This window comes from Crocodylus siamensis, chromosome 3, assembly GCF_052110815.1.
Source record: "Crocodylus siamensis isolate JL-2025a chromosome 3, ASM5211081v1, whole genome shotgun sequence".
Taxonomy (NCBI): domain Eukaryota; kingdom Metazoa; phylum Chordata; order Crocodylia; family Crocodylidae; genus Crocodylus; species Crocodylus siamensis.
This window is the reverse complement of record NC_143397.1, coordinates 45,890,440-45,905,389: the sequence shown is the minus strand read 5'-3', so window position 1 is coordinate 45,905,389 and position 14,950 is coordinate 45,890,440.

Below are 14,950 nucleotides of genomic sequence, written 5' to 3'. Positions count from 1 at the left end.
AGAGAGATACTAGACAAAGTATATTTAAAAAAAAAGTGGTTACGGTTGTAGTAAGAAAGCTTAATCTGTGCATTTTGTGTTTATAAAATTATAAGGACAAGAAAAGATAAGCAGAATAATGAAACTAACTGAACTGGACACTGCAGTTACCAGTCCTACTAAAAGACTATATAGCAGAGATTTTGCTTTGATTATGTCCTCTTCGGTGTTCTGCATACAACAAAGCATTCACACAACACTTAAATGCTATGTGCAAACTGCTTTTACCCTGCATAACATGAATAAACTCAGTGTACCTGAGGGTGGCAGGGAACCAGTGTATCTTGTAGCACAAAAACCAGCACATAAGCAGTAGGGATTTTGTACATTTGTTTGCAGAAAGCTACTCACTATACAAACTTTCCTCTTCAGAAAAAAGCAGCCCAGATTTTTTAATGGGTATGCAGTTTTCATGTTGACTGTTCTATGAATTCGTGTCCCTTCTACCATTTATACCATCTATTATAAAGCAGCTGGAAGTGGGGGATGGGGGAGTTTTGTCTCTGGCCTGGTGCTTATTCTTACAAAATGCTTTCTTATTTTTAAGGCTTCAGAAATGACAAGATAGGCTTTTCCATAAGTGGCCTTTATGAAAACATGGAAGACACTTCATGTTGACAGGGTGAAAAAAACCCAGTATAAATAAGAATCGCGTTTTAAGTGATTCAGTTAAAGGGTTTGGGCTTCTGTGTAAGCAAACTAATATATTAGATAATAAGGAAATTGGGTGATGTCTTATCTTATTAGGCCATTTTTGTGAATGTCCCTCCCCTACAGAAAAAGAGCTGACGGGATTTTTGGCATAAAAGGGCATTTGGTGGTTTTATTTTTATTAATTTTTTTTTTTTGTTCCTTTGTTTGTTTGTTTGTTTGTTTTAATGGACTAGGGAACAATTGTTGATACACATAGCATTAATACTTATCACAGTATAATGGTAAAATTTATATATAAAGCAGGATTGACCAATATTATAGTAATTGGCACTGCAACACAAAACTGGTGGGATTTAAAGATCTAAAACCTTTATCAAAGAAAAGTTTCCATTAAAATATTTCTTTATTCAGTTCTTTAGAGGCATTACTTTTTTCCTTTTATAAATATTGGTCAATTCTCAACATTATAATGAAGTGTGAGGGTTCACAGTTGTAGCCCAGTATTTGAGATAGACTCATGACCTGAATTAAGGAAAAAATAAGTAAAATCCAAAACTTTAGAGAAACAAAGTGCAATATTAAATGTTTGCTTTATAGATTATATTCTATGGCTGTTTGTACTTTTTTTCTTTTTTTTCTTTTTTTTCCCTTTTTCTTTTTTTTTTTTCTTTTTTTAGTTTTGGTGCTGACTGTGTCCTTGTAGACTCTGTTTAAAAAAACAATACGTGGAAAACCATTTAATTTTTCCTATTGCTCTTCCTTGTGGAAATAAACTTTTTTTTAGAAAAAAAACTCAAAAACAATTGGTTTCCTTGAGTGGTTTTACTTGGGGGGGAGAGAGAGAGAGAACACAATTCATGAGACATGACTGCAACTTAAAGAACATTTTATTTTGCCACAGTTTGCTCCGTTAACTTCACTGAAGCTGTTCTCGATTTGTGGATCTGACACAGCAGAAGCACCAAGTTTTAGACTTCTAATGGCTGGGTCTATGTGGAGAAACCAGAGTCCAAACAACCAAACAATTTCCTAGAAGGAAATCATGTCTAATTTGCAAGACATACATCATTACAGGACACTGTGTTTATATGTAAAAAAAAAAATCCATGATGATCTCCATGTTGTCTAACACTGTTGTCTACTAGCATTTTTTAAGCTTTTAGGGTGGCCATAATTTGAAGCCAGGACACGAAGCTTAGCAGACAGTAGCATTAGGGTCAAAGAGGTACCGTTTACTGTTTCTTGACAATCCATTCATACTGAAAACTGCTATCTCCCATCCATGATTCAGTAATGAAGTCCTCCTACATTCCGTCAGTGAATCTATTACAATGGCATCTTGCTTCCGCATACCACGCGCAGTTGAACTTCTGACAAAATGGATTATCTTAGTCTTCCTGTTTCAAAATGTCGCTTGGCCTAAGGAAAAGTTCACTGGGCTGGAAGCCAGGGGCTCTCGACTCCTATGCACTTTTTGTTGATGGGCATACAGAAATTCTGTAGCCTTGGCAATGCTGGTATTTTTGTACCCAAAGACAGGTTTCATAGGCCAAAAGGCCAGAAGAGACTTTTGCTAATCTAAACAAGTTGCAGAAATTCCCAGACTATATTCTTTTTTGTATTTCTTTACAGGGGGTGGGGGGAAATGCCCAAACTTGGTTTTAAAAATAATTAATAATGGAGAATCTATCAACACTTTGTAAGTCTTTTTAATAATTGATTACCTGTGCTGTTAAACGTGCATTTAATTTCCATTAGTAGTTCATGCTGTATCAAAATACTCACATTAGCTTTTTACTGAAATTGGACATTTTCGGTTTCACTTACCCTAGCCCAATCCATGTGTTACATTGCCTCTGTGCTATATTCAGGACTGCTGCTAAGAAAGGCCCTCCTGTACATGTGCGCTTGGGCAGCTCAGGTCCCCAACGTCCACACGAGGCCAGCAGCTCAGTGCAAGAGGCACTGCATGGAGGGTGAGAGACCCTGGGAGCTGCTTGAGGTGGCTTAAGTCTACAGCTGCTGGCATGGGGCAGAGCTCAGTGCAGATGATTCTGCACAGAGGGCCCAGGAACAGACCGAGCCCCAGTGCTGCACAAGGCTGCCCAGGCCTCCAACCCATAGCACAAGGCGAAGCGCCCACTACACACAGCGGTGTATGTGGCCTTAAGCCAAGCCGGTGGCAGCAAACTCAGGTGGCAGGAAAGCCCAGCAAGGAACACCTTGACCTGAAAAATGGGAGGCAACCTTCTGGGACTGTAAAGTAGTAAGTTACCCTGGAGAGAGGGTTCCCAGAGGGGAGGGACCCCCAGGATTGTGAAGAGGCACCACGTGGGCTGCTCCTGGGTCATGGTGGGGCTTGGAAGACTTTTTCTTTCCCCTCACCTCTTTTCCTGTAGTGGTACCTTGGGGTGGGGGCCCCTGCCCTGGAGGGCATCCAGGTAGTAAGAATTGCTTGTTATATTTGTAGACTGTGCCTTATAGTTTAAGTGAATAAGTTAAAGTAATAGTTTGTATATTTATACAGTTAAAAGGTTTCCTGATCAATATCCTTTGTTCTGGGTTGTTTTATTGTTTACTTGTATTTTTAAATAATAATTGGGTGTGATGTGAGAGATATATATGGAATAGGGTTTATTGTTTTGTAAATCTGTACATATATATAGTCTATGTCCTTATCCTTTAATGTTTTTGTTGTAATAATAAGTTTGTATATAGTTAAGTAATTAATTGACTGGGCCTAACTCTATAGGGGACGAAGTAGGTCACGGGCTGCTGTGTCCCTCCATAGCACCCTCCCCTGCCAATAATTCCCTCAATTGGAGAAAGGAGTACAAACCTGTTTACGCCCAGGCTACACAAATAAAAGCCTTTCTGTGAATTTTGAACAGGGCACTGGAGTGAACACCCTTATATGACGTCAGCTACTCTGGGGGACTATTGCCTAGCCAAAGTTCAGCTTGACACCAACAATCAAGTTACAGAAGAATCTAAAGAATGCACCTTTTCACCAGAAAAAGGTTTCTTGTAACAGATGCCAGTGCCTTTTACTAAATGAGCAGTGCTTTAAATAAAAAACGGTTCAGACTTTTTTTCTAGCAAATCTACTTACAGCACGACATTTTGCCATTTGACTGTAACCTTGGATGACCTTAACAGATACGTCGGGGGAAGTGGTGTTGTTTTTTTGCCTGATACCCAGACGATACCCTAAGAATGGAAAAAAGTGACCTCTTTGTTATCAAAATAATCGTGCAGTTTTAAAATGCTTCTTCATAGCTACAGCCTGCTATTTTTAGAGCTAAATTCTCATATCTCCCGAACCAGTAGACACCAGGACAAAGTGATAGCGTCTATGTGGAGGCCAGATGCAACAAGAACTATGTATGCGTCTTTCACCTGACCCATTTCATAATAAGGAAGATTCAGGGTGGTGCCAGCAATTCTGTTACAGAAAGAAACTGTTGTTTTGAGAAGCTGTTTTAGAGCACCTTGCAACACAGGCTGCCTCAGTCTTGGAAGACAGACAGTGAACAAAGGCAGTGATGCAGTGAAGAAAGAAAAAAAGTGAAGGAAATGATCAGGCAAAGAGGAAAATGTATTGCACAGCATGGAAACATGCACTAAAAATTAGCATGTTCTAGCTTTCATGGTGTTACTTCTCCACACATCCTCTGCCCACAGCTAGTGCAAAAGAGAAATGTAACAAGTCTGCGCTCCTCTGGCGATAGAGCAATGTTGACTCACTCCCTTTACAAAAAGAGGGATCAGTGTGAAGAAGCTGCCTCTGACACAGTGCAGAATTCAGTTTGTGAGAACTCCCTGGAAGAAGGCTCTCAAAGAGTGGCATGAAAAGAGCACAGATTAATTTAATTAGCCATCATGACAAGCCTCCATAGCCTGAGTGAAATATCACCTCTCTTCTTCAGCCCAGCAGGTGTCTGAGATACTCAAGCCATGCTCTGGACCACATCTGCCTTAAATGACCAATTCCCTAAACCAAGTCCACAGAAGAAATTCCTTCCCAGAAAGCATTCCATCTTTTAACTCTTCTGTGAAATATGAAACATTATAACCAGAAGGAAATATGACTCTACATCCTGCTTGCCATCAAACGACTTAGAGGTAAACAGACTATTCCAACTTTTCTCTGAGCCTAATCTGCATAGAATGAACTGTTCCAAACAGGAGATTTTACCATACGTTCAAGTCTCCTATGAAATATGGACTTTCATTTCTGCCTAGGAGAACTTTTACAATATTTTCTCCTATTGCTGAAGAAGGGTGCCTGTGCCCAAAACCTTGCAAATAAAGTTTTGTTTTGTTTTGTTTTTGCACAAATCTAGTTGGTCTAATAAAAGCTATCACCTCTCCCATGAGTTCCAATTCCTTTTGCCTCTAAACCAATACAGCTACAACCTGGATACCTAAACCAAGTTCAGGCACTTGATAATAAAGTCAATGCTGCCATCAGCTGCTTATTGATATAAGAAACTTAATGAATGTATGAAAGTAAATAATGAAAACCAGTGATTCTCAAATGTTTAAAACCAAATTTTTTTCTAGGGTGGAGGTGGGGTCAGGAGGAAAGACCGCAAAGTCTCGTAGGAATTCTTCAATCATATTTTTTTAATCGCAATTTTTAGCCTGAACTTTTGTTTGCCAAATTATAAATGTGTGCTACAAAATCAGAGTGCCAAAATTATTAGAGCCCATCAAGTAGTCAAAGAGATCATCCTTCTAATAATCAAGAATAATTATTTGCCCTTTTTGCCCAACCAGATATATATGATCAATAACTATTCATCAGATAATTATTACTATGTTCACTGGTTTTAAAATATAATAATAATAATTTGTGGTGGGCTTGATCCAAAATCCACTCAAGTCAAAGCAACTCTCTCTCTTGATTTCAGTGGACTTGGAATAATCAGTTATATTGACCAATTTATACTAATTGGTCATCAACACTGAAATTCAGAAAAGACATCACCATGGAATTCTGGGACCTAATTTAGACTCCCAAATTTTAATTCAGATTCCCTCACTTAATGTTTATCTGTTATAACTAGAGTAGAATATAGTTTATTGTGTTTTGAACTTTTCAGTAAATTACAGGGCATATTCTTTTATAGGCTTATTTAACAGCTTAGTTTTAAGTAGAACAAACAGGATGTGGCACAGCTGGTTCTTATTTTAAATGTCAGCTACTATGACTATACTGCTGTAGGTGTGCACACCTCTCAAAAGTAATTAATCTATTGGAAAGTATTGAATAAGTAAGGCAACACCTAGCCAATGTAAAAGTCAATATTAGAATTGTAGGTACCTGTAAACATTCAGAAGTCACTTTCATTAGTAAGTCCTTTTCCAAAATGTTTGCTTTTGTTTTTTCACGCAACTAAAATTAGCATCCAGGCTATCTTCTATTTTGATTACTGTAACACAGTCTCCCATGTCTCTGATCTTTAAACCTATTCAGGACAATATTTTTCAATGACAGCTTCTTTAGCCCTTGTCCCAACCAGAGAACTGAATCTTCTTTGAATTCTTCCACTGGCTCACTTTCACAACCATAAGTTCAAGGTTTTTGTCCTCACCTTTGGCTTTGACCCACTCTGCTGCCTCCTGTTTTATCTGTGTTTTTAACCTATGTATACCAGCTCTTCCCTCTTACCAGCAATAGTCACCCCACCCACCTATTTGTAGCATCTAGCATTCCATCTTTTGGGTGTGTTCAGACTAGCATACACGTGTTTCTCCAGAGACAAATAGCAACAGCACATAGTTGTGCCACTGCTACTTGTCCCTGGGGAACACCAGCGCGCACATGCTCTGCCACATGCCAGGTTGCCCTGGGTAGTGGGGGAGTGAACACCCTTATATGAAGGGAGCTGGGACCAGCTGAGGTACAGGAGGCTGCCCACCTAGGCTGCCTCCTGGGGCTCCAGTGGTGATGATCTGGGCACATGGAACCTGGCCAGCAGCCAGAGTATGGCTCCAGTGAGCCAGGCTCTGGTTCCTGCCATGTACACCACCCCACTTTTTTCCCTCTGTGGGTTTTTTTGACACCAGGACTTTCTGGTGTCAAAAAAAAAAAAAAGAAAAACAAAACCCACTAGGATCTCCCCATGTCACAAAAACAAATTAGCAGTGCAGCAAATGGCTGCATGTGCAGCACATGCTGTTTGTAGCACTACAGATGTGTCTGCAGCACAACAAACTCTATGTGTGTGCTCATCTGGACGCACCTTCTGTGTCTGAAATACTCTCACAGGACCAATTTATATATTAAGAATTCCTACAAGTCCTCTACCAAAGTTATCAACACTTGAAAATTTTCTGTAGGCATCACAGGTGAAGTGATTTAGAGGTATCTGAAGAAGGATAGGCTGTATAAATTTCCTACAGGTAATTTTCACGTGCTGATAACTTAGGTAGAGAGCTTGTAGGAATTCTTAATATTTGTTTTATATACTTAAGTCTTATAATTAAACTTGTCCCACTTAAGCCCCCAATTTCCCCTCCAAAATAAATTTTTCCATGACCTGTCACTATTATACATGACTAATCTATCAACGTGATGTTTCAGTGTCACCTTCACCCTCTCCTGTGTTTATTCCTTTGGTTTGCAACATCTACTTGAAAAGTTTACATAAATATAATAACAAAAATAACAAGCAGTGAAAGCTGCTTATAACAAGTACTGTAATAGTCAATGCTGAATGGAGTGAAAGCCACAAATTGCTTCCATGCGTTTTAATGCAGACAAGGTGCTTTGGGTGAATCTGATCTCTTTTATTAGACCAACTTAAATAGTTGGGAAAAAAATTTCTTAGCAAGCTTTTTCAGGTTTAAAAACCTTTTGTCAGGCTGAAGAAGCATCTGCAGTTGTTGTGTGCTCTTTCTGGATGGAATGAATAGTAAAAAAGCCAGAGGCTGGTATGCATGCAAGAAAGGTAGTCAGGGGAGATGGAAATTGAGAAGTCAGTGGGTAAGAGACAAGCTGGAAGTGGGGAAGTTGATGAAGTGAAGTTCATAGGCTTGTCTGTGAAAAGTATTTTGTAAGTTCCCTTTGAGGATTAGAACTAAGAGATTGGAGACAGAGTGGTTTTCTTGTGAGAAATGTGCCCACACCGGTAATTGGGTATTCTTGTCTTTAATAGATATCTGGTGTGCGTTCATTCTAGCGATCAGTTCTTGTTTGGTCTCTCCTACATATTTTTCATTATGGTATTTGGTGCATTGGATGAGATATATTACATTTCTGGAGGTGCAGCCGTAGCATCCAGAAATGCCGATGGTTCTGTTGTGGGGATGGTGGAGATGTGTTGGCAGGTTTCACATATCTTGTCATGGCATGGTCTGGATCCATTTGATGTGTTCTGGGCCATAGGAAGTTTGCTTCTGGTGATGAGGTTAGCAAGGTTTGGTGCTTGTTTGAAGGCTAGCATGGGTGGTTCTGGGAAGATCCTTTCAAGAATAGGGTCTCGTTCTAGTATGGGTTGCAATTGTTTGAGGATTTTCCATATGGGTTTGAGGGAACAGTGGTATGTCATAACCAACAGTGTATGATTCATGGGGGTCTTTCTTCTGTACTTCAGCAGTTCTTTACATGATATACAGGTGGCTCTTTCAAATGTGCCATCTGTTTCTCTGGTGGAGTATCCTTGTACAGTAAAAGCTTTTTTAAGACTAGTGAGGTGGCAATCCCAGGTATACTCCTCAGTGCAAATTCAGTGGTATCTGAGGGCTTGACTGTACATAACAGTTTTCTTGGTGCCTTTAGGGTGATTGCTGGTTCTGTGCATATATGTGTGTTGGTCTGTGAGTTTCTTGTATAACATAGTCTATATTTTACCATTCTGGATTCTGATCATCATGTCTAAAAAGGAGATGTGGGTGCTGGATTATTCAAGAGATAGTCAGATGGAGGGATGATTATTCTTGAGTTTCTGATGGAACTCAATCAGAGATTGCAGGTTTTCAGTTCAAATGATGAAGATGTCATCAATATATCTTAATTATAGCAAGAGTTTGATGGTGTAGTCCTTGAGGAATTCTTCTTCCAGGTGGCTCATAAAAAGGTTGGCATACTGGGGGGCCATTTTGGTGCCCATAGCTGTGCCCACGGTCTGGAGGAAGTGTTGGTTATTAAAAGTGAAATTGTTGTGTGTGAGGATGAAGTGTGTAAGGTCAGTAATATCTTTGGGTCTGTACCCTGAGTTGTCATCTTGTTCTCGTAGCAGGCTTGGATGCCATCCTGGTGTGGGATGTTGGTATATAAGCTGGTAACATCCATGGTGGCTAGGAGGGTGTTGGTGGGAAGGTGGTCTATGTTTTTAAGTTTCCATAGAAATTCTGTAGTGTCTTGGACAAAACTCACTCTTTGGGTGACAAGCAGTTTTAGGATTGATTCAATGAAGCCTGATATTTCCTCAGTTAGAGTTTAATGGTTGGATATGATAAGTCTGCTAGGGTTCCCTTGTTTGTGGATTTTAGGGAGCACGTAAAAAGTCCCTGAATTAGGTAGTGAGGGGATCAAGGTCCGTAGTTTTTCTTGTAGTTCTGATGGAAATGATTTGATAGTATTTTTGAGTTTCAAGGTGAAAAGGGAAGTAGGATCTTCTTCTAGTTCTTTGTAGTAGGTGGTTTCAGAGAGTTGTCTGTTGATTTCCTTTATGAAATCTTCATGGTTAAGAATGACTATGGCTCCTCCTTTATCTGCTGGCTTTGTTACTATTTGGTGGTTAGATCTTAGAGATTCTATGCCTTTCTCCCTGGTGGGGAGAAATTGTTATGGTGGCGTGTGTTGTCGATTATTTCATTGTTAATTCTTTCCCTGAAGCAGTCACTGTAGCAGTCAAGGTTAGAATTTCATCCACTATGAGGTGTCCAATCTAATTTTTGGGGTTTTGCATGGTTGATTTTTTCCTCAATGTTGTCAGAGGATGAGTTGTTGTTGCAAGTGGATTCATTTTGGTTGTGAAAATATTCCTTGAGGCAGAGGCATTGGACAAATTCTTCTAGTTCTCCACATTGAAGTATTTTGTTAGGGTATTTTTCTGGACAGAAAATTAGGCCTTTAGAAAGGACAGATTTTTCAGTTTGTGTGGAGAAATTGATGATATTTGAGGATTGGTTGCTGCTTTCAGTTTCATCAAGTCTGAGGTTAGAATGTTGTAAGGTGTTGGTATTGTTCCTCTAATGGCTGTTTTGTGGCTGGGAAAGGTGCTACTGGAGTAATTTATTCCATTTCTGCTTTTTATGTTGGATGAATGTTGTAGAAAAAATTTTGTAGTCTCTTTGTGTCCATTGCATAATATTAGAGAAGATATCTGGATTTTTCTCTTTTAAATTGTTGTAGCAGGTGGTGATTTCCTTTCTGAGCTGGTCTCTTGGAGTAGATTAGGTGAAGAATACTATTTCTAATTTTCTCTGAAGTTCTCCTGCATAGCGGTGAAGCATATTTGGAGCTGTGTGCAGTAGTAGGAGGATTGTGGATGTTTAATCCACTGGGAACAAAGTTTTTTTCTTGCATAGGCTTAGAAAATATGTGTCTCTGTTGAGTTTGGCTTCTTTTTCACGTTGTACAGTTTCCATTTCAAATGGCTGAATTTAATATCTTCCATGTTACAGGGTGTAGGTTGTAGCCATGTCGATCGAAGGACATAGGCAGACAAAGCTCTTTGGGTGAATCTGATCTCTTTTATTAGACCAACTTAAACAGTTGGAAAACATTTTCTTAGCAAGCTTTGGGGTCTATTTTAATGGACATTTTCATTGTCAATAGGTTTAACTACACTAAGCCTTAAACTAGCTAGTCCATATTCCAAGGGGATTATTTCTTCTTTCTCTTTTCCTTATGAATAAAGAAAGGAAAAAGATAATTGCTGTTGGCATTATTACCTGTGGGGAGGGTAATACCTAAGCCCAAATTTTGCTGTAGCTGCTATGAGAAGCCCAGCTAATATTCATGGATCCCCAGCATCTATAAGAAGAGGTAGATATTTTCAACAAGTTAGTGATCCTCGGTTTATAGAGCCCACCCCCCCGCAACCTTTTTTTCTTTTTTTTTCTTTTTTTTTTTTTTTTTAGGAGAAATCTACATATGGATTAATGAAAACTTCTCCCACTATGTCACAAAACATGTATGTGGTCTCTTGGACATGCAGAAGTTTCCTCACACACACAAATACTGGTTTTGGATCAGAGGCAGCTTCACTTTATGTAATTCAGAAGTCTGTTTACTAGTTACACAAAATAGTTCTTCCAAGTTCAAACAAGGACATTCTGGACTCGAACATAGTGTTGTTTTTTTAACCTTTTAAGAAGACGTTTTGTTTCTCTAGCTCATAGATCTGTCTAAATATGGGGACATTTCCAATAAAGGTTTTCAAAACACTGTTATGGGATTATCCTAGAATGCTAGAATTTTACCCAAGAACAAAAGCAAAACATTTTTTACCAGCTCTAGTGTAATGTTGCGGACACCAGAAGCAACCATTTGTGAGATATGCAGTCACCTGAATGTTCAGAAACCCTAACCCAACTCCCAAGAAATCTTACTCAAGAAGGTGTTAGTGTTATTGCAAAAGACAAATGGTAAAAGGAAAGCAACTCGTATATGACTTGGTAGGAAAAATAAATACAGCAAGATTCACTAGGCAAAACACTTTTAACAGATAAGTAAATGATACTGCACACTGAATAACTGTTTACCTCACTGGCATCATATTTGTTCTACAGTAACCCCTGTCAGCTGTCTGCTTTCAGTCTAGCCGCAGCGTCACTCAGTAATGCTGAGCAGTTTGCAAGGACAATACAGTGTCTAGAAAGGCCTTAATATTTGAAAATGCATGTTCTAGCAAATTTACTTGCTCCAGGTATGATCTTATTGATAACAGTGAAACTGTCAAAGCTTTGCTATGAACTGGTTTGAAGTGATGCACATTCTATAGAGCAGGATAATAATGGATATCCCCGTTAAAATATATATATTTAAAGTATGAGAAAACTTTGTGAACATACTTTGATCACAGGGCTGTTGAAATCAAAATAAAGAAAGTGTATCTTGAGACGGAAAACTAGCTGACTCTTAGTAGCTGCTGCAGTCACTTATCTCCCCACTCATATGACTTATGTAAAAAGAACTGATGACACTAGTTTGCTTACCATGTGTGGGTAGTGTGGGGGAGTGTCTCCCTGTGTTCCCAGGGAGGGTCAAATCTGTCCACGCTTGCATTACCTTCATATTCTTGACCTTTCCTCTAGTATTCACAGCTGACATTAGTTATTTCTAGCCATTACCCGCTACAAAAGGAAAACAAGGGTGGGGAAACAGAATAGTTGTAATTATTCAGATATATAGCATATAAGCAACTGGTCATAGTAAAGAAGCCAAAATAAGCCCCGCACTCGCTGGGCATGTCTACATGAGTTGTTCACTGTGGAGATAATTACATCCGCAGTAAAGTCTCTGTGTCTACACATGTGGCCCTATTAGGCCTCATTAAACTAATTAACTCTGCCATAGGTTAGTACTTGTAAATACAAGTCCTATCCTGCAACAGCATTCTTTAATGTGCAGCAACACATCTGTAAATGCTGACTGGGCTGGCTGGGGCACAAGGGTACTTCACTGTAGAGACTGCATGCTAGCTAGCTCTGCACTGGAGCACGCTTGTGCACCAGGCAGCCCCTCTGGAGCACACTGAGTCGGGTAGGAGCACCCTGGGTTGGCAGGCTGACCACAAGGGCCCCTTGCCAGTTGGGGCTGCTCCGACTCAGTATGCTGTAGTCCTGGGTGCATATGCAGCGCCTGGGAGCAATAAGCTCCAGTGAGATATGTAATTGCATGTGTAGATGCACCCACTGTGTTACATTTTGCTTGTTTATATGGATTATAACAAAGCTTTAATTCCTGAGTGTACATTGTTGTACTATATTTTATTCTTAGATTATATATAGTCTTGGCAAAATTTCATTTTTTTCCAGCAAATTTTGATAAATGTCAATTTTACCTCATACTCACAGACTGATGAAAAAATATTGAAATAAATAGAAAAGGACGCAAGAAAAATAGTGGCTGATAGAGTGTCTGATGACAGGGGGAGCAGTCCTACAGAACAGTGCTGACTGGAGTTGGGACTGCAACTCCCAGAAACCCCAGGGGATTGGGAATAAAGAGAGAGGAAGTGACAAAGTGAACAAAGGAGCTATAGGTGAGTATAACCAGAACTGATGGAAGCTCTGCTGCTCAGCTAGTGGCAATCCTACAGTCGTTACCTTTCCTTTATCACAGCAGGCAGTTATATTGCACAAGCCTAAAAATTAAAATCAATAAACTAAATGCTTAAAAATAAAACATTTATATTATCTGTCAACATTATTTAAAAAAAATTAAAATAAAATTACGCCAAGCCTAATTATATAACTAGACTTATTTTTTTTCTTTGCAGGTCATTTAAATACATTGTTAAAAAGGAGAAGTATTTTGAAAGTCCCACTTAGGATGCTATCAGATCTACATTAGATTTTTTAAATTGGGCTTTATTTACATGTTTAAGGGGCTGATTACTGCTTCTGCATCTGATTAATGACCTGCTCTCCCAGGTGAGCTAAATACACCCCATGGGCCAGATCTGGCCTGCCAGGCCATTCTATCCGGCCTGCTGGGCCCCTACAAAATTCAAAAAATTGATATAATCTGCTCCTGGCTATCAAAGATCACAGGAGCCAGGGGGAGCAGGGCCCACGGGGAGCTGGCAAAAGCCAGCAACAAGGCCAGCTTGGCTGTTCCCTACCCCCAGCCCCCTCCCACCCTTGCCCCCTCATCCAGAAGCCTCTGCCCCAGCTTTCACTGCTTCCCTGTACACCTGCTCCAGCACCATGTGGCCCCAGGCTGCATTGCTGGGCCACAGGTGCATGGGGCTGCACCAGTACCCCAGGGCCAGGAGCAGGAGGGGTAGGGGGGGGTGTGTGTGTGTGTGTGTGTGTGTGTGTGTGCGCGCACGCGCACGCACGTGTATGCATGTATTTGCAGTGAGGGAGGGGGAGAGAGAGAGAGAGTATTCATAGGGTGAGTCCCACAAGCATACCCTGCCATACACACATACCCCCACACCCGCTCACACATCCCAGGCACCTTCTCCCCCAACAAACCCCATACCCGTCCACACCCCACATATCCACACATCCCCACATGCTTCCTCACCCCATCCCCATACCTATTCCCCTCACAAAACCCCACACACACCCACACCCTCCCCCATACACCCATAGCCCCCCACAAACCTGTACCCACCCTCTATGCCCCCCAATATACTTGAGTAAGACTTCATTTTAAGCTATTGTGCAATCACCTCTATGTACAATGCACAAATGCATGTAAATCAAGACAAAAATATTTTTTAAAATCAAATTAATGAACGTTGTAAATGTTTGATTGTAGAATATAATTTGGTATTTTTCTGGCAAAACCCCTTGCTGAAAGGAGTACTCCTGAGGGCAAGTGGAGGGACCTCTGGTGGCAAAGATCAGGGGGTAGAGGGCAGGACTTCTGGTCCCAAGATGATGACCATGGGGCAGGACACCTGTCAGGAGGCAGGGCTATCCATGTGGCCCTCAACAGCTTGCCAAAACTCAGTAAGAGGCCCCCCCACCTGAAACAATTGCCTGCCCCTACGCTATCCTATTAATCATAGAAAAAAATTTAGTATATTTAGTATACTATATATAGTATTTAGTAATAGGATATATATATAGTATAATATAATACTAAATTTAGAGAGCTGTTATACAGTAACCCGTATGTGTATATGAGCTGGCATATACATTATACAAGTGAACTAAAGCACCCCAACTTTGACACTGGATGGAGCAGGGTTAAAGTTGGAGCAATTTCACTACACTTGTATCCCTACTGGCTCACACACCTTTAACAGTGACAGCATAGCAGCCCCTGTGCTGTCCCAAGCAGCAACTCCCCATCTCCTTTTAAGGCCACTGCAAGTGTGCTTGTCCGTAACCAGAACAATACACAATAACATTCAACATTTGGACTTTTCATTGCAACTGTGTTTTTTCAACACAAGTGTCTTCAGAGAAACCCTATTCGTAGCTTTGAGAAAGTTCAGTATAGGAACAAATGAGTAAATTACTCTGGAATCAGAACAAACTACTAGGGGCCAGAGAAAGCACAGACTTGCATCTAAGTCCCAGTATGGTCCAAGTGTTAGAGGAATGCTAACCATGT